The 22,280-nt window shown below is 40.4% G+C and overlaps 1 long non-coding RNA gene across 1 annotated transcript in view; it reads right to left on the bottom strand.

Annotated features, from left to right (window-relative positions):
* Nucleotides 1-1,453: 1,453 nt before the first annotated feature.
* LOC102463279 (ALK and LTK ligand 1) overlaps nucleotides 1,454-22,280 on the bottom strand; it is a 52,152-nt gene continuing 31,325 nt past the window's right edge. The window contains exons 2-5 of the long non-coding RNA XR_012901462.1: nucleotides 16,346-16,399; nucleotides 7,875-7,955; nucleotides 5,847-5,923; nucleotides 1,454-2,092 (exon numbers count right to left, since the gene is read on the bottom strand). This is a non-coding gene — a long non-coding RNA (ALK and LTK ligand 1). The remainder of the gene's footprint in view (nucleotides 2,093-5,846; nucleotides 5,924-7,874; nucleotides 7,956-16,345; nucleotides 16,400-22,280) is intronic.

Raw genomic sequence — 22,280 nt, 5'->3', positions numbered from 1 at the left:
TATGTATGGAACTGATTGTTCCTTCCTAAGTGGAGCACTTTGCATTTCTCTTTATTAAACCTCATCCTGTTTACCTCTGACCATTTCTCTAACTTGCTAAGGTCATTTTGAATTATGTCCCTATCCTCCAAAGAAGTCGCAACCCCACCCAGTTTGGTGTCATCTGCAAACTTAATAAGCGTACTCTCTATCCCAATATCTACATCATTGATGAAGATATTGAACAGTACGGGTCCCAAAACAGACCCTTGAGGAACTCCACTTGTTATCCCGTTCCAGCAGGATTTAGAACCGTTAACAACAACTCTCTGACTACGGTTATCCAGCCAATTATGCACCCACCTTATCGTGGCCCTATCTAAATTATATTTGCCTAGTTTATCAATAAGAATATCATGCGAGACCGTATCAAATGCCTTACTAAAGTCTAGGTATATGACATCCACCGCTTCTCCCTTATCCACAAGGCTCGTTATCTTATCAAAGAAAGCTATCAGATTAGTTTGGCATGACTTGTTCTTCACAAACCCATGCTGGCTATTCCCTATCACTTTATTACCTTCCAAGTGTTTGCATAGGATTTCCTTAATTACCTGCTCCATTATCTTCCCTGGGACAGACGTTAAACTGACCGGTCTAAACTTGTCTTACTCTTATATTTGAACTTGTCTTACTCTTCAAAATCTTATGTCTAAGAGGCTTCAGAACAGCAGCAGAAGCATATATATGCCATACAGTACACAGTGTGAAATATAAATCTTGCTTTTCCAGTGCAGGATGGGATATTGAATTGGCCTAGTGCATAGTCCTTACTGCAGCTTGGTGGCCTGCTAGCTGGGTTTGTTCCTTCCAAGCATGCCCCTCGCAGTACAATCATTTTCATCTTTGGCATTACTTTTGTGAAAGTATTTCTACTATCATGGGCAGTGTCAGTCTTTAGCCTTATGCCTTGTTCATTGTGCATCATAGATGCATTCTGTACTCATATTTATGTCCTTAATCCATGGCAGACTAAACACATGGGCAAAATTTAGCTTTTAGGAAACAAATGTTGTAAAAATTATATCCAGTGTTCCCTGTAGGCTGTGCACTTGTGTGGCCACTTGGGAGAGATTCATATGCTGCCCAGCTGATTAGCAGAGTGCCCACTGTTAGGGTTTTTGTTTCTACTGGTGGTGCAAACATGCACATACTTCAGTGCACATCAAATATTTATTCTGAACATGGATGGAAAAAACATGCTCATAGATGGAAAAGATTAGAGGGAACATTGGTCGTATCCTAAGTATAATCAAGGGTTAGATATCTTAACAGGATGCTAGTTCATATTCTCCAGCATTACATTAGTGTTCTGTTACTACAGAGATAAAGTATTTCAGATGTAAGTCCCAACTCCATTAAATGAGTCAATAACAATAAATTAGAACAGGTTATTTTTATATTCTTTATTCCACCAAAACTGCATTGCAGTCTTCCAGTCGTTTATAGTATTTACATTATTTGCAACTCTTTCCATAAGTGCCAGTACAAATGTAACTGATGATAATCCAGAATAGCTATACAAATGTTCCTGAAAGCAAGGTGCATTTCTGGGCATTATTTTCTTATGCGCAATAATATATATATATATTAACAAAGCTTCATAATATACAGTATCTTCCATTGAAAGTAGAACTTCCCACTTACAGCTTATTCAGATTTCAGTTACATAGACTTGCATTTCAAGTTAGTGCAAATAATGAAAGTAAGAGCCTGAGCAAAATGGTGTAAATACATTGGAACAAGATAATCAACAGCAAAAACTAATCAACCTCTCTGCATATGATAATATTTAATTTGTATATTATTATTCTTTATATACAACAAATTTAAATAATTGGCTTATTTGAGCTATTGGCAACAAATTTACAAATTAAAATAAAATAATGTTTCCTTCACACAAATATGGAATGTCCAACATATGAAAATAAAATGCATCTAGTAACAAAACAATGCTGCAAATCAAAAAGATAAAAGATATCTTCTCTATTATCTTGAGGAAGATTTCAAGGCACTTTCTTGGCAAATCAGAGTTCTCTCAAAGTAGAAAGGTCTGCAAGAAGAACAAACATGCCATTATGCACCTATCTTCAGAACTGCACAACACTGATGTGATTGGCTTAATATAAATTGGTTTACAAATTACAATTTTGTGTGAATTGAAGTAACCTCTAGATTTGAAGAAACCTTTAGATTAACTCTGTGATGCTGGTGGGTCTTCCCCTCCTGCTGTGAGCACTAATGAGTTTTGAAACTGCAAATCCTGACTAATGGCGATACACGGTTTAAATGCATGCTATAACTTTCAGGAAAGTTTCTCATGCATACAGTACAAATGCATTTCTATACAGTAGGTGCCATTAAAATCTTTATTATTGCCACTTCCAAGTACAGTATTCCCTATTCTGCAACAGACCACAGTGACTTAAATTAGACAAAACTCTAAAGATTGTAATGGCAGCCACATGAGCATTCTTCATATAAACTATATCCCTAAATGCCTTCCTGTATTGTCATTTTGTGACCAAGCAAGCAGCTCACCTAAGCAATATACACACATTGTATCACATCAATAGACTTCTCCATGGTCCTGAAATGAAAGCAGAGGAAACCTTTGTACAACCCTTCCAGGAATGGTTGGGGTAATACACATTTAGAAGGAAAGGTTGGGATTTTCAAAAGAGAGCTTGAACCATAATGTATAAATACCATTCCACCCCTTTTTTTCTGGGGCGTATAAACTGGGGGGAAGAAGGGGAGAATAAGTTTATGCTCCTCTGTATTGCAGCTGCTGGTTTTCTTAAAATGATCATGATGGTCACTTACATCATAAAATTGGCCTATTTTTAATATTAGGAAGGGGGAAGTACTTAAATATTTGAGGCTAGGTTAGGGCCCTCTGGGTTCTGCATGAAGAGAACCCAAAGGGCTCTATCGGGTATAATAATAAGGAGGAAGCCCTACATAGGAGACAAGAATGATCCTGTCATCTGCTGCAGGAAGCATTGCCTGTGATCTTATGAGAGTCAGCAGGAGGGAGGAAAAATCACACCAATTAAATCCTCAACTAACGGGATAAGGAAGCATCAGTCCTGCCCACTGAGGCTTGGTGAGGGAGCAAGCAAAACACTCTACACTGCATGTTGGGTAGCAGAGGAAGTTAGGACAAACTTATCCTTTATCCTCCAAGAAAAAAGCCTCAGCTGCTATAAGATACTGAGATTGGAAAAGGGGAAGCATAGAGCACCCCTGCAGCAGAATAGAACCTGGAAGAAGAGAGGAAGGCATGGAAGACTCAGACCTCTGATTTTATCTTCCTGTTATACTTTTTTTCCCCTCTAACCTTTACTTAATGAGCCCAACTGCTCATTAAAGAGGACATAAGGAGTAGGAAACTGTTCACGTTGCCTCTCCTTCCAACTTCCAAATCAGCTCTTTGGATTCACTTTCTGTCCATTTGGCAAGTCAATTAGGATAGCTGGGTCATAAATCAGGAGCTACTTTGGATCTCCTTACTCTGTTTTCAAGAGTAAAGCAGAAGGTCATAAACTTCTGGAGAACAAGCCTGCACTGAGACTATAGCAAACGTCTTCATCTCTTCTACTTGGAAGAGCATAAGAAGAGAAGAATGAGAACACAGAACAATCAGTTGGATAGTCCTTCAGAGAGCTGGGGTGAGGGGAGTGGTAATAAAAAGATGTAGAGGAGGAAAGAAGAGCTAGAGAAGAGGAAGAAGAGACAGAGAGTGAGAGAGAGATTGAGAAAGAAGGGGTCAATAGACCAGTCAGATATAATGTAAGAGTCAGAAAAGAACAGAAAACAACAACAAAAATAGAATCAAGTAAGGTGGAAGATAAATATTAGAGAGACATACAGTAAGAAAATGAAAATAAAGATACAAAGAAAACAGATTTTAGAAAATATACTTTTTTCTAGTCAAAGCGAGGAGACAATGACTAGAAACACTGGTGTGCTGTCGCAATGGTGCAAAGCATCCTGAGTTAGCAATGATCTGGTTTAAACAAGGACAATAAAAAATACAGGGACAGAAGTAAGAGCTTCTCGTGTCTTCCAACACTAAGATATTGCCATATTTTTCTAAGCTTTTCTCCCTTGAACCCTTATATCTTCCCATCTTCACTTAGGAATGAGCAAAGGTAGCTCTTCTTTCCTTGTTTCCTTTCCATTTGCTTTCTAAATCTTAAGGCTATCACTGCATATTTAAAGGGAGATAGTTTTTTAAATCATTCTACCTTGTGGTAACTGCTTTGCAAGCATTGTTTGGGTATAATAAGAAGTGAACACCAGTAGACGATATTTAAACAAACATATATATCAGAGTTTGATATTTATTGAATATAATGAGTAGTTTTTAACAATCAGCATGAAAATGTGAACATTTTTAACATTCTTCTGAGAATCTAGGTACTCGAGTGACATTATTTCAAAAATCTGTGTTGTTTTCTTCCAATTTGTAACACTGTATTCCATAATTAGCCATAAAGATGGGAATGGATTGGTTCTCAGAAAGATTGCTGTCTAAGAGTTAATAAAACCTTAGGCTGTACCATGTTTTCAGTGTTCCCCCAACATCACCATGTCCATGAATTCAAACCCTCTTTCATGCTGACTCCTGGGGCAAGCTTTGGAGTTTTAAACAGCCCAGGATCTGGTGCAAAGGTGAAGAACATATTTCACTATGCCTCTAAGGGAGGGGTGGGCAAATACCGTCCCATGAGCTGGATCCAATCTGCCAGGATTAGCCCCTGTCATGCCACTACTGCTATATTTACCTGTGCCTCTGCAGGTATGGGCAATTGCAGCTCCTGTTGGCTTCACATTGCCATTCCTGGATGATGGGAACTGGAGTTGCTGGTAAATATAGCAACGATAGTCATCCAGGCAGGGGCAGGAGGTATAATAGGTTTGGGAAGGCAATGTCTTCCCTGCCATCAGCCTGGCTCCACCCATACTCTGCTCCCACAATGCCTATTGTAGACATACCTGGCCATGAGCACTCACCCTTCCCATGCTCTAGTGAAGGTGGGAAGCTATGGCCGCATGCCTTCCACTCTCCCCATGCTCTGGGGTGGCTAGCAGGCTGGGGCCATGCACTGCCTACCCTTCCCATGGTCCAGGACCAGAGCAGCTGGGGCTGTGTGCCATCCCACATGGTGCTATAGGGGCGTGGCTCCTGTGGGGGGTGAGGCTTGGGCAGAAGGGGCAGGGCTGGGGGCAGGGCAGAGGTTTTGCTTCCCCCAGCCTGACCTTCACCCACTACCCATGCCACCAGAGACTAACCCTGGCAAACATATGTCATTTAATAGCCCAGCCCTGTTCTAAGGGATTCTGCCCCCACCTGGGATCCATACAGATGCCAGGGGTGCCAGATGTGGATTTAGGAATCTGACTTCCTCTTTTGTTTTCCATGGAGGGGCAACTGCCATATGAAAGGAAGAATCTGGAGGAAATACTGTGAGTGAGTTTCAGATTCCCCACCCTCCTCAACTTTTTCAGGTTCTCTCTCAGATATTTCCATGTAAGTGGATCATCTCAGCTATAATTATTTTGTGCCAAAAACATCATACGGAACCATGAGGTAATGTAAGAATATTACATCGAAGCATGTATAAGAGATGCAGGACAGGTCTGTATGTTAATTTGCAATAGAGAACATTAATACCAAAGCAGTGGGTTATAAACACTACCACATTTGTTTGTTGTATAGATAACAAGTGAAAGGTATAGAGAAAAAAATTACTATGTCATAGAAAAATAAGGAGCAGGTGAAGAAAAAGGATACTTACACAGCAAACTTTTTATGGTTGTGTACACAAAGGGCTCATTGCCAACCTTGTTAGTAATCTTGCACACCTTTTGTAATCTATAAAGTAAAACCATTCAAAATAATAATGAATCATCAAATTACCATGTTTTTTGAGTGAATAACATTAATATTCTGAGTGGGAACTAGGCTTATGTGAACTGTACAATGACATTTTTTGTTGGAAATACAAGAAATTATTTATGCTGGTTGAAAAATGATAACATTGGCTTATTACAACTTTGTGGTTCATCACACATCTATGATACACCATTGTGTTAAACAATAGGGGACATTGTATGAGAACCAAAAAAGCAATCTATATAACATGAAGGAATCACATGGCTCTGTGGATCCAAATAATTGTATTTAACAAACATATAACACCCAAGGCCATATATAAATTCCTGTTCACAGAAAATATGAGGTCACAAACTAATTAAAAGGATATCACTCAAGTTCTATACACGACAGGAAAGAGGAAGTAGTTATATTACAATTAACACAATTATTTATTCTTTATGAGATCAGACCTGGATTTCTATATTCCTAATTCTACTCAGCATAAGGGTTGGAGACCTTGTATTACTCAATAAAGTTAAGAGTTGGCTGCTCTGATAGTGAGGTTCTGTGAAGTACTAATGGTTGATGATTTCCTAAGTCTGCAAGTATGAGGTTTTGCATGACTAATAGATTTACATGTTGTATATAAACAGTGCTATTCGTTGCCGGTCAGTTTCTCTTTTCCTTTGAGTTGTACTAGTGTAGGGGTGCGTAAATACGAGTCCACAAGCTGGATCTCGTCTGCCAATATTAGGCCCCCTCTACTATATTTACCTGCATCTCCACAGGTACAGGTGATTGCAGATCCTATTGTCCAAGGATCACCATTTCTGGCCAATGGGAGCTGCAGGACATAGTGTCTTGGTCTGCGCTGCTTCCCATAGCTCCCATCGGCCAGGAATGGTGATCCACATTCAATGGGAGCTGCAATCACCTGTACCTGTGGAGGCACAGATAAAAATAGTGGCAGCAGTCTTCCACGGGCTAGCCCTGGTGAACCACCACCATTTTATTGCCCCCACCCCCAAAATGGAACATCTAAAAAGGAAATTGTTCTAGTACACCTAATACAGGTGTACTAGAACAATTTCCTTTTTAGAGGTTCCATTTTTTTCTTTTAGTACATTATTTATATTTTTTTTCTTAAACAAAGCTCTGACATATTTAGATCTGGCCTTGAGTTCTTATTCAGGTAAAATGCCTGTTGACTCCCATTGGGAATTTTAGCTCAGTAAGGACAGTAGGACTGGGCATGTAGTGTAAGCAATGATTCTCTTCTTACTGGAATTATTTGGAAAAACCTAATGAAAATTGGTAGTTCATTGGCTTTCATTCTTTAAGGTGTGGATATAATTACAGCAAACTCTTCTCAAAATGTGGCACTTTATTGCTACAATGTATCCATCTCCAGAAGCCTGGTCTCCTCTCACTAGTAGCCCTATTCCTATTTAGGAGCAACTCTATTGAAGTTAATGGAATTACATTAGCACGAAAAAGATGAAGGTAATGAACTAATCAGACCCTGTATTTTTCCCATGGTATGACACTGGAATAACAACCAATTGCATAAGTAAAGTTTATGATTATTCCTAGAACGGCAGACATTTAGTGTTGATCTACACTGAAAAGCTACATCAGTCTAGTTATGTTAGTTTGGGATTTGGAAAAAGACACATCTCAACTGATGCAGATATGACAACATAACCCCCAGTGTAAACAACTATGTTCATGGAAGAGGCCTTCCATTAATACAGCTAACTTCATTTGGGCAGGTGGGTCCCGCAACAACAAAACAAATCTGTCCATTGGTGTCGGCTACATCCACATCACAGAAATATGCTGGCATAGTCTTCATAGTACAGACATACCCTCAGGAGTCAAAACAAGCATGTTCATAAATAGGCTAACACTGCTGTTAATGCTAAAAATTGTATAATCTGTTACTTACAAGCTGGTGTTGAACAATCCCTTGTGTTGTGATAGAGTCGATGGAAATGCTTGCTACACTCAGCTGAGAAGGAGACTGGCCCTGTTAGATAACAAACAGCAGTTAACAACCAAAGGAAATGCTTGAACATTTCAAAACCTGCATGATAGCTAGTTCACATTTATTTAAATCCTCCTGCTTCAACTTTCTTGCAGAAAAAACACACAATCTTCAGAAACAGATCTGTTTGCCTAAGACCGGGGTGGCCAATAAAATGATGGTGGTTTTCAAGGGTTAGCCTTTGGTGGGCCACCACCACTATATTTACCTGCGCCTCCACAGGTGCTGGCAATTGCAGTTGCTGTTGGCTGCGGATTGCTGTTCCCAGCCAATAGTAGCTGCAGAAAGCAGCACAAACCAGGACACCACTTCCTGCAGTTCCCAATGTCTGAAAATGGCAATCCACAGCCAATAGGAGTTGCAATCACCTGTACCTGTGAAGGCAAAGGTAAATATAGCAGTGGCAGTGGCACACAGGATCTGGCCCAAAGGCCCGGTATTTGCCTGCTCCTGCCTAAAACATTACTATTGAAAAAAACCAAGTCTGAGGCAACACAATTGCTACTGTTTTACAGCCTTAAAATAATTATGGTTAATCTGTTAATACAATTTAAACAATTACATTGTAATCTGATTATGATGCCATAAACTATCCGAAAGAGATTTACATATAAATTGTTGTGAAGGTGATGGGAAATTTTAAATTCCAAAGTCAATATATTTTTATCACTAAACTTTCTCCAATTTGCTTTTTTCTGTTTAACACGTTTCCTTTTTAATCACTGTTATGAAGTGCTATCATACATTCTTTCACTGAATATGATCATGGTTAGTGTGTCAGGAACACAGTTCTTTGAAAGTAAAACAGTTTTTTGTCTTGATGTCCCAGAAACAAGTCCAAAGCTAACAGTCAAATTTTGTACCACTACCACAAAGCCCACTTAGCTCAACATACAGTACATGGACTCAGAAGGAATAAATATGACATAATTCATTGGCTGCTGTAACTTATCTCTAAAGAAGCAGTATTTTAAACAAATAAAGTTTCTAAGCCCAGCAAAGCTAAAATAATTAGACTACAGCTTCAGATGGTTCTAGCTGGTATGTAAGACTTTGATTTTATTAAGGATTTGTTTTATTAAACTTTTTTAATAAGATGGGGCCCAATCCTGCGAAATGCCTCTGGCAAAGATCTATGCATCCTCAGCTACTCATTATGTTTCAGAGTTAGGCATAAAGAAAGGTAATTGCTTTGCCTTTGCTATTTTGGATTCATGACATGTTCCTAGCTGTGCTTCCTACTCTGCGCATATGATCAGTGTCTTCTATTTGCATGGCAGAAATATGCAGAAACTGAGGAGGACTTAAGTACCTAAAAAGATGTCACAAGGAGAAGGGAGAGAAAATATTCTCCTTAACTTCTGATGATAGGACAAGAAAGAATGGGCTTAAATTGCAGCAAAGGAGGTTTAGATTGGACCTTAAGAAAAAACTGTCAGGGTGGTTAAGCACAGGAATAAATTGTGTAGGAAGGTTGTGGAATTGCCATCATTGAAGATATTTAAGTACAGGTTAGACAAACATCTGTCAGGGATGATCTAGATGGTGCTTGGTCTTGCTGTGAAGACAGGTGATTGGACTTAATGATTTCTTGAGGTCCCTTCCAGTTCTAGTATTCTATGATTCTATTACTTCAGAATGTGTAAGAGTTAGAGGAAGAGAGTCAAAACAGCCCAAAAGGAGAGAGAAGCTAATAGGTCAGGAAGCCAGATGAAGATGATAGGAGTACCTGGAAAAATTATTATTTTTCTCCACATGTGAGATGAAATAAAAGGGAAAAAAATCTTTAACACTGATTGTTATATTAAAGGGAACACCTGGGGTTTTAAATGGAACCCTTATTTTGTTTAACAGGGAGAAGATAAGTGATTTATTTAGGCTCACAGCAGGAGAGAGGAGGTAGAAGAGATGCACTTTCTTACCCACTCCCTGAGACATACATTGACCTCCAGGCAGATGCTTTCAGAGAAATAGACAGTGAAACCTACATCTGTTCAACTTCTGCTGTATGGGACTCCAGTGTAGATCAAATTAGCTGATATACAGATGTGAACAATAAAATAGACACTATGAACCCCGACATCACCCAGAATGAACTTTTGCTATAATCTAACCTTTTTTAAAAAAAGATCTCAATTTTCCAGTTTTGCTACACACCAAATAAAAATGCAAGGCATGAGGCCATTGAGTGCAAAATGAACATAATCTGCTGAGAGCAGACAATGGATGTGCTGGGAAGCCAGCTAGAGAGCCAAGAAAATAAAACAAGTACACTTCATTACACAATGACTTCCAGAAGCTTTTGAACACAGTCAATAAGAATAATCTATCCTATAAAAAAAAAATGGGTATATGAGATACAACGAATAGTACTTAAGTTTGTAGGGTAAGGTACTGTATTAGTTTATGATGGGTATTTCACAGACCGGCTGGTTAGAATACATCAGGTGGAAAAAATTAAATATCTATACAGATTTTAAAAAACTCTACTTATAAGGCATCATGGTACCTGAATGCTACTTCCTACACCCCAATATCAGACCTACAGCCCTGGTGAAACACTAGGGCTATGTCTACACTACCCTCTCTTGCACAAGAAAATATGCAAATGAGGCAAAGCGGTGAATATTGCCTTGCCTCATTTGCATACTTAATAAGCCACCATTTTTTGCACAAGGGGCTTTAGTGCAAAAAGGAGTCATCTACACCGTTTTTTTGTGTTCAAAACCCTCTCTTGCGCAAGAGCCGTTCTGCCATTCTTTTTCAGGAAGAACGGCTCTTGAGCAAGAGGGAGGTTTTGCACAAAAGGGAGCCGGGTAGATGGTTCCTTTTTGAGCAAAAGCCCCTTGTGCAAAATGGTGGCTCATTAAGTATGCAAATGAAGTGCAGTGATATTCACCGCTTTGCCTCATTTGCATATTTTCTTGTGCAAGAGAGGGCAGTGTAGGCATAGCTTAGAAGCTGTTCATACTCAAGCATCCCGTTGCTGTGAAGGCATTACTGTAGCTGGCAATGCTGACCATTATGAAGGTGTGAAGCTGGAGGTGAATGTCATTTTTTTTATGTGAGCAAGTAACTAGTATCATCCAAGAATATATAATTTCAAGTGAGCATACACATCTGTAAGAGATGAAAGAAAGAGCACAAATGTTTTTCAATTAAAGAAGTTCTGTATTCCTACAGATAAGTTATATATATAGCTTTTCTTTGCCATCCATAAATGTGTTAATTTTATTTCCATTGTACAGTACAGTGTGCCAGTTTAGTTTGTCAGATTGAATAGCTTTATGACTCACAATATTATTCATTCTTATCAATCAGCATTTCTACTGAGCATAATCTCTTGACATATTTGATGTGTAAAATAATTGTTCTTAATTTGGAAGCATATGGATTTTGAAAAAAAATGTTCATTTCTCCCCGTCCTCCTCACCGTCCCCCTCCATCCTGACGCTTTCATAAATTCAGTATGACCTAAAACTAGCAATGAATACTTTCTTGTTACTTTCATCTCGTTACTCCTAAGTAAGGAAAAAATTAGTGATGGTGAGATTGACTAAAGTTATGGAATGGTATTTCAAGAAGGATCCCAATCCCTAGAGACCTTTAATATATACATGGAGGGTATTACAAAATATTGGAAAATGTGCCACGGGGAATTATCCTGGATTCACAAGAGGATAGTTTATGTGACCTACAAACTGATTCTGCTTTCTCTATTCATGCAAGGAAGTCTTACTGATTTCAGTGGGCCCACTCATATGAAAAAGGAGTCTTATGAGTGTTTTTAGTTGTTGTTTTAAAATAAATTAAAAAGGTGTGTTAGGAACTGCTACACAGAAAAGCATAGTTGAAAACTTGTTGGTAGTGTGTTTGGTTGTTTGTTCTGTTTAATTTGTACTTGACAGTGGTAAGGTTTGCAATCACTCTGAGTTCCTTCGAGAGTGAATTCTAAAATTATGAACCAGGCACTAGAATAGAATGGGCAAAAACTGGCCCACAGACTGGATTAGGTCCACCAGGATTAGCTTCTGATGGGAAGCCACTGCATCTCTAAAGGTATGGTAGATTGCAGCTCCTGTTAACTGCAGATCACTGTTTCCAGTCTGTGCCACTTCCCGCAGCTCCCATTGGCTCGGAACAGCGATCCATGGCCAATGGGAGCTGCAATAGTTGGTACATGGAGAGGTGCAGATAAATGTCATTGGCAGCTCACCAGGGGCTAAGCCTGGTGAACTGCCACCATTTTATTGCCTACCCCCACAATAGAAAATCCTTCTTTCTTCACACACATGCTTCAGTCAAAGTAGACAATGTTAGCACTCCTGAGAAGAATCAAAAGTGAAGGAAACTTTACAGGATGACACAATTCATGTGTTATCTAACCCCCATCATTTAGAGCCTTAAAAATGGACCAAGACCTTATATTTTGCCTATTCTATAAGGAACTAGTGAAGTACAGGATTATGTGCTAGCTACAATCTGTATTTCTGAGATGTGCTACTACATTCCACACCTCTTACAATTTTATCAAACCTCATGTTTTCCAGTTCAGGTAGACTATCTTGCAGTAAACCAGTTAGGAAGTAACAATGGAGTGAATAATCAAGGCTATGTCATTATTGGTTTCTAAGACCTCAGGTGGTAGAGCATTCTGTGCAGATACAACTTTGCAAAATGCCATCAAGTACTCCAGCATGACTCTTAAACTAAGCTTAGCTTGAAGATTTGTGACCTTTTGTCCTTGGGTAAAGGAAATAGCACCAATCTAGCAAGCTTTGTGAAACATTGCCTTTTGCCTCCAAGTATCTCTTTAGTTTTGAATATATTTTTACTGGATTTTTCAGTTTTGATTTTTAAAGAAATCTCACCGTAATCAGAAAAAAGTCAGGGGTGAATTTACAAAAGTATATGAAAAAAAACTTTAAAAACTACTAATAGTCCTGCAGCACTTTAGGGCAGCGGTTCCCAACTACCAGTTTGCAGACTAGCAGTGGGCCCTGAACCCTTATCTGCTGGGCTGTGGCACGCTGCCAGGCCATGCCCGAGTTGCTAATGAGCCCCGCCTGCTGGGGTTCCCCATGCAGCAGCAGTGAGTGGCCCGGTGGGCTCCCGGGTGTGCTGGGGCTGGAGCCGCAGTGAGACTGTCCCTACTGGGGCAGCCTCTCCATGGCCCTGGATCCAGTTCCAAATGTCCATTTCACAGCCTGGTGGTGGGGCATCTGCAGTGTTCAGCCACGGCCAAGCGCCACATGGAGCCCAGCTGCTGCGGTGCTCAGCAAGGGCCCAGCTGCCACAGCAGCCAGACTCCACACAGCACTTGGCTCCAGCTGAGTGCCGTGGCAGCCGGGCTCTATGCAGTGATTGGCCCTGGCTGAGCACTGCATCTACGCTCAGCAGAAGCCCAGCTGCCATGGCACTCAGCTAGGGCCCAGCACACTGCAGGCTCCGCGTAGCCCTCCCGCCACACAGGGAAGTGCACTGTGCTCAGCTGGCAGCTGGAATGCAGTGGCAGGGCAGTCACAGGGGCTCTAGGGACAGAGCTATGCTGGGGGGATCTTAGAGCCACCCACCCTCAGAGGAAGGTGACAATGAGGGGCACTCTGACATCCATCCAGGATGTGGAGATGGCGGGGGGGGGGCTCTGGAGGTTGTGCTATTAGTGAGGGGGCTGCGATGCAGGGCTGCCACTGGGCTAGGAGGGCAGGGCTTCTATTGGGGACTGGCACAGGAGACCTGGCAGGATTGGGTGTAGTGGAGCTCTGAAAACAGGGGCTGGCACTGAAGTGTTTGGAGCAGGGAGCTGGCACTTGGGAACTCTGAAGGCGAGTGGCTGGCACTGAGGAGGGCTGGATGCATGGGACTCTGTGGTCAGTGGCTGGTGCTGGAGGAGTAGTGGGGGGGTGAGCCGCTCTAGGGATTAGGGCTGGCACTGGGGGCTGGAGCTTTTTATACCACAGACTGGCAAACCCATTCACAAACATTTGACAGACCGGCAACATTTTATTTGCATATCTGAATATTTGTTTACATAAAGAATATACAAAGAAAATGTTACTGAACCACCAAAAGTTTGTGAATGGGTTTGCCGGTCCCCTGAAAAAAAGAAGGTTGGGAATTACTGCCTTAGGGTACATCTACATAGTGGTGCTATTTCAGGGTAACATCCTTTATCCCGAAATAGCATTCTGTACATCTTAATAGCATGTCCGTTATTTCAAAATAATGGGCTTTTTATTCCAGCTTCCTGTAAAACTAATTACACAAGGATTAACGAAGATGCCGGAATAGTGATTTATTTCAAAATTAGCACTGTGTAGACAGCACCAAATTTCAAAATAAACTACTTTGAAATATGCTATGCAATATGTGTAGCTCAAATTGAGTAGCTTATTTCAAGGTATGTGCTATTGCGTAGATGTACCCTTACAGATGGATGAAATATGTAGATGCTATCATGAGTTTTTATGGGCACAACCCACTTCTTCAGATGAAAGAGTTAAAAGGAAAGATTGAATGGCTAAGGAAGATTCTGCTGAATTTTCTTCTAGTCCATTGGTAGAAGAATTTCACAATCAGATGTTTTAACAGATGTAAATGGATTTCCACTGAAAAATGATAGACTTTGGCACAGAGAAACAGGATAAAATAAAACTAAATTGTTTTATTAAACTAATCACTGGTTAAGGAGGCTTGGAATGACTCAAAAATACTGGAGTTAAAGAGAAGAAGCGAGCAAAAGAGAAGGGGCTTTGTGCTTCTTAGAGTTAGAGCTTTATTTATAAACTAGAAGATTTACCTGGTGTTGTTCGAGTCCTTAACTCAATTAATTTTGTGTTTTTCTTCATTTAAATTATTGCTCTGGGGTGGGGCTAGGGATGAGGACAGCACAGCCCTCTCTCACCACAGCAGCAAGAGGTAAGAAGCTCCTCTCCATGGCTGCTGCAGCTTGTTACGTTATTGGGTTTTATAATGAGTAGACTGAACAATTCTGTACCCATGGGGGGGAGGGTGTTTGTCCCAAATTCTGTACAAAGTGGGCCATGTGAGGTGTCAAATGAACGCTTATGTCCCATTGATTCTATATATGCTATTCATGTACTTGTGTGATGTTTGTATGTGGATTTATGAATATGGACTCTGTTTTGGTACTGTGAATATTCTCTGTCTGAGACAGAGAAATGGCCTGGACTGCCTGTTGTAAGGAAGGAATGTCCAATTAATGACTCTGCTAACTAGCATGGCATCAGGAACAATCACCCTCAAAGAGCCCAATACAAACCTGAAGAATGCATCTGGAAACCTGCAACCAGCCGTAATGGAGGGCATAATGGAGGTGGGCATGTGGAACAGAGACAGATCACTCCAGCTTGGGAGGTACCAGGAATGGATATAAAACGCCATGAGGCAGTCTCCGTCTTGTCTTCAATCTTGCTACTGATCCCAGATGCAGCCTTACTAGGGACAGAGAGCTGGGAAGGATTGCTGACCCATCCCGAGATAGGATGTACACCAGAAACTTCTAAACTAGCCATTTGTTACATCTCTGCTAAGAGCCAGCATCAAGAACTTGGTGACTGATGTATGTAATGTATTCTTCTTAATCTTATTCTCAACTTTTTCTTTCTTTTATTAATAAACCTTTAGATTCTAAAGGATTGGCTCAGCGTGATCTAAAGCGTAAATTGACCAGGGACTGTGGCTGGTTCTTTCAGACTGGGAGGATCTGTTTGGAGTAGGTGAGATCGGGTTTTATAACCTTTCACCTGTGTGTAAGGTCCTGGGCTGATTGTGGCACAGGGAGAGCTGGGGTGTCCAAAGGCTTTTGCTCATGAAGCTTCCTGCTGGCTGGATTGGCAGCTGAAAAGCTCTATGTGACTGGTTTGTGACCTATTTTGGGAAAGGTCTCCAGTTGAGGGCTGTAAGTAGCCCTGGTTTTGAGCAATTCGCCCTGAGCCCTCAGGGGTGCCAGACCCAGCCTGGTCCATCATACAGCTCTAGTTGGCACAGGTGAGGGAGAGGTGAATGTCACCCAGCTGGGGCAGATCCAGGTTGGTTTGCCCTCTTCAGTCCCCATTTAGAGTTAGAAATGCAGCAAACTCTGCACTTTTCCCTTGCTGCCTGACAAAAGATCAGCCAGTAGTGTTCCTTATGATTTTTATTTGGCCACTTTTTCGAAAAGACCCTGTAGTCTAGACATAGCCATGGAGAACAAATTTCCTTAATCTCTTTTGAAATTTCCAGCCAAAATTTAATTTCACAAACATTATATTCAGAACAAAACATTAATTATATTAACTATACAACTAATTTTTCATGCCTGTTTAGGATATACTCATATAACATGAATTAAAGCAAACAGTTGTCCTTACCTGTAAAATGTTTTATGAACTTGTCTTTTAAATTGGAATCTCTTGGAAATATTTCTGAAGAAAAAAATATACAAATATTACTTTTATTACAATAAACTGAGAATAATATGCAAGTAAATATGCCATGCATGCATTCAAGAACCTCCCACATTAGTAAGCATTCCCAGTTTAATAGATATGGTAGTCTATATTCAATATTTTTTCCACATAATTTATAAGTTGATAGTTTAATGCCAGAAGGAACCATTACAATCTTCTAGAACAATATGCATAACAGTCCATAGAATTTCAACCAGTAATTCCTGCATTTATAAAATCGATAACTTTTGGTTGAGCCAGACCATATATTTTAGAAACACAACAATCTAAATATAGGAATGGCGAGCTAAACCATAAGTATTCAAGTACCCCAGTTATTGAGGACGCATAAAAAAGCTAGATAAATGCAAGACAAATAGAATATGTTATATACCTAAAACTTGTAGCTTCAGAGGAAGGGGAAAACACTCTATAATTCACCTAGGCCATGAATAAATTCCCATTAAATTAAAAGGAACTTTCCCACTGATGTCAGTGGAAATTAGAAGGGTGATTTTGTGGATAAAGTACCAGATGGGAGTTTCAGGAGAGCTAGGCTGTTTCCTCAGTTGTACCCCACAGAGGGTATGTCTACACCACAGCGTTAATTCGAGTTAACTTGATTCAAAATAGTTAATTTGAATAAAGCTAACTCAAAATAACGCATCTATACTCAAAAACTATTTCGAAATACCATTTTGCTATTTTGAAATAGCGCGTCGACACTGAGTGGACCCTGAACTGAAGTTAAGGCTGGCTAGAACCAGTGCTGGCAGAGCATCAGGTTACGAGTTAGCCTCAGGCAGCAGCCCCACACACTATCTAAGCTCCATGCTTAAAGGGACCCTATCCCCACCCCAGACAGACATTTCTCAGGGTTCCCCGCTTGCTTGTCTACCTTGATGAGGGACAGCAAAGCAATCCTGTCTTGGAGTACCCTGAGTGCCCGCACTCGGGACACCACAGCACTCGGCCACATGGAGCCAGAGCTGCCCCTGGTCATGCCAGTGCATCTCATGGGGTTGTTGCCATCAGCCCAGCTGCACTTGCTGCAGGCTGCCATCCGCAGGGATCCATCGGGGGGCTTTCAGGATCCAGGAGGCCCTACGGGAAAGCGTCCACCCCGAGGAGCCCAAGGAGCCACCACGGTCCTCCCCACTGAGGGCTTGTGCCGCATTCCTCCCTCACATCCTTCCACTTACCCCTCGTTAGCCCCCCTTCCTGATGAAAAACAAAAGACACATATGTTCAAAAAAAGAAACTGTGTTTATTGAACAAAACTGGTGGTGGGGAGAATGAATCTCTGGGAAGACCGAGAAAAGGAGGTGAGAGAGGGGAAGAGAAAGGGTGGGAGAGGGGAGGGGGAAACCTGGGAGGAGGGAGCTGGAAGGGGGAAGCAAGGGTAAGAAGGGGGAGGGGAAACTCAGGGCCCAGGGTTGGGGGCGTCTCGCGGAACCAACTTGATTTTCATGAAAACCTGCTTCTAGGTTTGCATCTGGACTTTGGTGGCCAGGCTGGCAGGCATCCACCTGTAGATGGCTGCATTCCTCCGTCTAGTGTGGACATCATGGACATTGGGGGCATCCCCCCCAACCTGAATAAGGTCTATGATCTCCACCCTGGACCGGGAAGGCGCCTGCCTTCTCCAGCCCCTGTCTAGCTCCCGGGAGTGGGCAGACTGCTCCTGGGGAGCGGTGGAGGGCTAGCTGCCAGTGGCTTGCTGGCTAATGAGCTGGGGACACTGGGTCAGGGGCTCTGGTGGCCACTTCTGGCTCTGGGCTGGCAGGCTTGGAGCTGGCACAGGCACTGTGGCCACGGTCTACCCCTTTAATGGCTCCGGGGCTGGGGGAGAGGAGAGTAAGTTTTCCTGGTTGTGCCCAGAGTGGCCACCAGGGCTCCCTGGGAAGGGCTGGAGGCCCTCTATTTCGAATTAAGTGTCTACACAGCATTTAATTCAAAATAGCTATTTTGAATTTGTCGTTACTCCTTGTAGAATGAGGTTTACCAAATTCGAATTAAGCGCTCCACTATTTCGAATTAATTTCAAAACAGCGGTTTGCATGTATAGATGCTATTAAAGTTAATTTAAAATAACAGCTGTTATTATGAATTAACTTTGCAGTATAGACATACCCTCTAAAGTGTAGACATGCCCAGATTATTTCAAATTAACTTTGCAGATTGACATTCCCTCTGTGTCCCACCTCTTTGTCTTGTCTAGATGCACTGTGAGCTCCGCAAATCAGGAATTGTTTTCTATTCTTTTTTAACTGTCCTTAGCATAATGGAGCCCTGGGCCTTGGTTGGGCTTTTCCAGGCTACTTTAATATAAATAATAAATATCAATAACTGGACTAAGATTCACACATTAGAGTCAAATTCCCAGCTCTACTACAGACTTCCTGTGTGATGTGGACAACTTATTATCTAGTGCCTCAGTTTCTCCATCTATAAAAATGAACAAAAATACTTTTCTTTTGTGAGAACAATTTTTTTAATGTGTTTGGTACCCAGAGGCTTACTATAGCAATGAGCCATATTAGCAACCAAATGAAGTTATTTTCCTCATACTTAAAAAAAGCCAAAGGAAAAAAAAATCAGCCTTCTATATTCAAGGAAAATTATATAAAGTGGCTAAATCCTCAGAAATATATAATGAACAGAGGCTTAGAATGGAAATGCTTTTGCCACTTCAACTATATTCAGCGTGTAGCTGATTTTTTTTAATTGGAGTTAAATTAATCGTATAATAACTTTCAGTATTTTAAAATATGTATATTGGACACAAGATTTTTTAAGATTTCCTTATGTATTATACTGAACTCCATTATTCTCTTCCTACAACAAAACAAGAGACTTCATGTTCACATTCTGCATTCCAAGTTCTGGATTATAGACCATTATATTGTGCAAGCCTCTAGTGATCATTGCATACAGTGTTTACTTTTGCAAATATTGTGCAAGTGGACTTAAATAAATTATTATTCAATCAGAAAGCAAGGGATATTTCACTCTATTATATGACCAAAAATTTTCATATACAGCTGTTTAGTTTCATCCTATTTCCTTTTTTCACAGGCAAAATGCCTGTGAAGGTGGTTTTGATTTTGTGGTTCTATTGAAGCCAAATTAATTCCATTACTAAGGAATAGTTTGGAATTATTGTGTTTTAGTGTATTAGTTGTATTTTTTATATTAGGCTAGTTTAGAGGCCCTCAGACTGCATAACTGAGAGCAGTAATGAAAATTTGTCAGAAGCTCAATGGATATGCCAATCTTGCCTATAAAGGAACATACTTTTTATGGCTTTTACACAAATTTCCAGAGTAATCACTTCTATTTTTGAATCCCTCTGTTGAAATACTTAGCATTTTCTTTGTTTACTCCTCTCTGAATGATAATCTTATGAAAATATAACTTTAAGAGTATCTACCCTAAAAAGAACCAAATATTTACAAGTCAGGTCTCTGGACTTATTTCCACATATATGGACTTTAATTTTTCACAACTATGAAATCTGAGGAACATTTTTCTTTAAAAGATTATTTCAATTCATAGTACTGTTTATTATATTACATTTGTTGATGTTATTATTTAACTAAAAAAGGCAATGTAAAAAAAGAATTTGCAGAAATCTTATGCTTAATTTGGATTGTGCTTGTTTGTGGTTTAGGAATAAAACTTGTAAATGGGCAAGAAAATATCCTGATTTGAAACATACTAGGACATGCTCAATAGAAAAATTCTGTAGCTCTCTCTGTCACAACAGAAATTCTGCCTTCATTTGGATGGGGCTTTTCTTCACCAAAAGCATCCCATAATGTTTAGAGAGCTCACAGATTAAGATAATATTAGAATCCCAAAATGAAACAAAATTAGTGTGAGACTGTGCAGATTTTGCTACACCAAGTTTAAAAAAAGTATGTAAATAGAAAGTGTTTCAATGCTAAAACTAATAACAATATATTTCCAATGTTAGCTAATTAATCATATCATTGACAGTGACAATTTAGAGGAATATTTCCTCAGCCACAATTTTGGAAATCCTGCAGAGTCTCTGGCTACGTCTAGACTGCAAGCCTCTTTCAAAAGAGGCTTTTTTGAAAGATACTTTCGAAAAATCTTCTTTAGAAAAAGAGCAACTAGACTACAATCAGTACTTTCAAAAAAGCAAGCTGCTTTTTCGAACGAGAGTACCCAGGCAGTCTGGATGCTCTCTTTCGAAAAAGCACAGTTTGCATTACATAGCGCTTTTTTTCGAAAGAGGACTTTCAAAAAAAGGCGTTATTCCTCGTGAAATGAGGATTACTGCCATTGAAAGAAAAGCTGCATTCTTTTGATTTAATTTTGAAAGAATGCGGCTGTAGTCTAGATGCAGGTGCATTTTAAAAAAATTAAAAAGGCTACTTTTTTCGAAAAAACCCTGCAGTCTAGATACAGCCTCTGGTGGTGACCAAAGGGAAATACGTTGTACAATTCTTGCTGGACTCTATGCAGACCTGTATGCCAAAACCCAGTTCTAATATCATATTCTGACCTGTAAAGTTCTGGCTGGTATCATATATTATGGAAACAGTCATCTCAGTTCCTGACTCAGTGGCTGTGGAGGTATGAAGGTATAGTTTGCCTAACAAATTAATGTACAATTTATTCAGGCAGTATTGATATGCTGTATCTCTAGGACAGACCTTTATGTAAGCATTTGCATTTCTTGCAGGCTGTTGGTAGGACTGTATTTTGAGTTTGTTACTGTGAAATTATAGTTATATGCCAGGTGAATTGTACAGATTGAACCAGAGCCAGCCCAAGCTACGGGGCTGCCTAACCAGGCGGGAGCAGGGCCGCGCATGTGCCGGGAGCCTGGGGCACCCGAATGGTTCGTGCTGGCTCTGGGCTGAACCTCCCTTGTCTGACACTCTCGGGACCTGACTGGTGCTGAACCATGTGAGTTCTATATTGCCTAGCAGCATTATCAACACTTCCACTGCTAAAGCAGGCTCTTAGAAGACAGTGGGGATAAATTAGAGCTAAATTGGAGCACAGAACAATGAAAACCAGGACTGGTGGATGTAAACAAATGTTATATGACTACAGGAAACATGGCCACATCCATGATAAGTGGACATCGAGCTAACTAAAATCATGCGAGACCATGGATGTTGCCAGACAGAGTGCCAGACTAGAGAGGTTCTACCTTTACTTTCATTGTACAGTATTCACGATACTTAAAGATAGTGCATGGGTCTGGGCAATCATGTTGCCCAGAATCCTACTTGTAAATAGGCTAAAATCCTCTTTCTGGAGCAAAGATAACTCCAGGCGTGGAGCTCTCTGAACCAATCCAAAACAGCAAATGCTAAATGAGGAAATATTTTTCTCAATTGTCTAGTTCAATACTTGTAAATCAGTCTATCTATATTGCCTCCCAGATTTATTTCAGATTGTGTTCTTTTTTGGGGGTTCTCTTTTTTTCCTCCAGATACTTACAATCTAAAATCTTGTTGAAATTAATAAATTCATAATTAACTTGGTTGGTTTCCTACCCTCCCCCCACACCTGGTACCAACATCACTGATTTCATCAACCTCTGTGAAATATCCATTTTTGTTTCAGAGGAAGCACTGTATATATCTTGTGTTAAGAAACATGTCTGACTCTCATTAACTGAAGATACTTACTGTAAGGGTTTCGTATGTGTATTATGTTTTATGAGTGATTAATGGGAAATAATTAAATGCTCAGCAGGGATAATTTTACACCCAAAGAAGTTCTCCTTCCCATTAGTAGTACAAGTCTCTCTGAAATTCAAAAGTGACAATGCACTGGGTTGTAGTGTGATGAAGATTAAAGGAAGATA

Source organism: Pelodiscus sinensis, chromosome 2 (genome assembly GCF_049634645.1).
Source record: "Pelodiscus sinensis isolate JC-2024 chromosome 2, ASM4963464v1, whole genome shotgun sequence".
NCBI classification, from domain to species: domain Eukaryota; kingdom Metazoa; phylum Chordata; order Testudines; family Trionychidae; genus Pelodiscus; species Pelodiscus sinensis.
This window is presented reverse-complemented; position numbering and strand designations above follow the sequence as displayed.